We start from the raw sequence: 2,837 nt of genomic DNA, 5'->3' as shown, positions 1-2,837 counted from the left end.
ACACAATTGAATGAAGGCTTAGTAATTGAGCCTCGTTTTGTAATGATTGCAATGAAGTTCTTGTAGCAATGAATGTTTTCGCTAGCAATAAATCACCTACTCTTCTCATTATAACATTTTGAGAATTAGCCTACACAGAACACATCAATCTTGATTTACTCTTTGGTGACTTTGGTTTTCGGCAATACTCTAATCGGATCCACACGTCATGCAAATTTATTGCAAATGAGAAACATGCCTTAAATCAGATGCAGGCCATCCTCATGGATGTGGGACTACCGAGAAACTGTGAATATGGCAATTTTATGTCACACTCTAAAAAGAGATGTGTTAAAAAACAACACACATCATGTGTTGATGGTATTTTGACACAAGTTGTGTAGTTTTAACACACAATGTGTGTTAAAATGTAACTGGATAGAATTTTAATGGGTGGAGGGAAGTTTGTGTTTATGAACCTAACTAGAGGTAGTATATTTTCTATGGTATCCCATAACAAGCTCTAAAATAAATGAAACAATACATTACAATAAATAAATAAAATCTTAATTCATAAAAAAACTTCAGATTAATGAGTGTTTTTGGCAGCCAATCACATCATGCCTCGGTTTCAATGTTTTTTCAAATGCTGATTTCACTTGTTATTGATAACTAATTTATTATAACAAACAATTTATTTCTGTCAGACGTCTACAGAAACACTTATTGAGAATTACCAGGTTTTGTGTTGACGATTCATTGAATGTTTGTTTTGATGTCACCAGAATCGTGATTAGTGGCAGCTTTATTTGGGCTCTTGACCCTTCACTCTTTATCATTCGTTTCTCTGTTTGCTGTTTCTGTGTATTTTTATTGCACATCTGAAACAGTTGAAATTATCTTGAGGAAAAAGATCATTAAATGATCAGTTTTCAACATGATGTTTTTTTAACATAGCAAGAGAAGTTTAATGTTTAAGAGATAACGTATATTTGATCACTTATATTTGATTACAGATACTCAGTTTTTACATGATATTATGGTGTATGCTACCTCATGCTATAATTCTTAAAAAAATATATGTTTAGAGAAAGTTTAAAGCTGCAGCAGAAACTAGTCAAATACAGACATCAAGAATCAGCATATGACTCTCAACAATGGTGGCAAAGCTTCATGTCTCTATAAAGCTCATCCATAAGTACCAGCATGCATTGCGGCCTGAAATTTTTCGTTTGTCACCATTATTGAGATACATACGCTGATTCTTGATATCTGTGTTTGACTGGTTTCTGCTGTAGCTTTAAACTTTTTTTGTCATTCTGCACTTTTTGATTGCTGGATGTAGATTCACAAAACTTTCAGAACTAACAATAAATCATTAAAATAAAGCACACCATCCATATACTCAGAAACTTGATCATAACTTGCTGATTATGACATCATCAAGAACCATCTGATCATATTTTCTATCACCATAACAGATGTATTTTATTAAAATACATTTACAGCATCCAGAGAAACACTAAAACAAGAGTAAAGGGTCAAGAGCCCAAATAAAGGAGCCATTAATCACGATTATGGTGACTTGAAATAAAACTGAAATGAAACATCAAATCTCTGTTAATTCTCAATAAGAGCTTGTCTATATAGATTAATGATGTTTAAAACATCCAAATGTTCAAACAAACTCTATTAGACATCACTGGACTACATAAACACAAGTTACCAATACGTGTCAATGTTCATCCAAACACTTTTGTAAGCACACGGGAAGTAACTCTGGCAAATACTCTCCGACTACAGTCACATGTGACGCGTATCTGACACAAGTTGTGTTACTATAACACATTAGTGTGTAAAAGGTTTCAACAACACACTGCTGCTGTGTAACACATTAGTTGTGTTAAATGTAACACAAAATGTGTAATCCTTATAAACACAGAGATGTGTAAAGAAACAACACAGGTTGTGTGTTAAATTTGACACAACATGTGTTGTCCTTGAGCAAACACACTAAATGTGTTAAAATCTACAAAACGTGTTAAAATCTACACAACATGTGTTAAAATCTACACAAAATGTGTTGTCCCTGAGCACACACACTATATGTGTTAAAATCTACACAGCATGTGTTAAAATCTACACAAAATGTGTTGTCCCTAAGCACACACACTATATGTGTTAAAATCTACACAGCATGTGTCATTTTTAACATCTCTTTTTACAGGTTGTGTTATTTACAAAATCATTTTATAAGAGTGCACCAGTGTAAATAAAACTTATTTACACACAATATTTTGTCAGTTGCTACATTTTAATCTAATTCAAAGTGCAAACTTAGTGAAATCACACTCCGTGTTAAGAACAATAACACACTGGTTGAGTTAAAAGTAACACAAAATGTGTTGTCCTTAACTAAACACACAGATGTGTTAAGATATAACACAGGTTGTGTTGTTTTTAACACATCCATTTTAAGAGTGCACTAATACTCATCTTTTAATTAGTTACGTATTCCAATAGTAGCCTATTTATTTAAATTTCACCATTACCTATTTATTAGATAGGCCTACCTACCATTGCAAGATGCTTTTTATGTCATGCTGGTTTCCTTTTTTTTCATAGGTTATGTTATGTTGTGTTGAGATTGTTTATATAGCCTGTATGTGATCAATAAGTTATGACATATTTTTACATTGCTTTAACTCATTAAAACAAGTTAAGCAACTTTAAACTTAAACTAATACGTAATAAGTAATACAAGATTCAACAAATTTTTAGTCAGTTTGTAATTTAAGTTGAAATGACTTAAAGGTAAAGTTCACTTTGAAATACATTTTTGATATGTTTTAGCTTAC

The sequence above is a fragment of the Pimephales promelas genome, chromosome 9, assembly GCF_988280905.1.
Source record: "Pimephales promelas chromosome 9, fPimPro1.hap1.1, whole genome shotgun sequence".
NCBI lineage: Eukaryota > Metazoa > Chordata > Actinopteri > Cypriniformes > Leuciscidae > Pimephales > Pimephales promelas.
The sequence above is the reverse complement of the archived record's forward strand: the minus strand, read 5'-3'. Positions refer to the sequence as shown.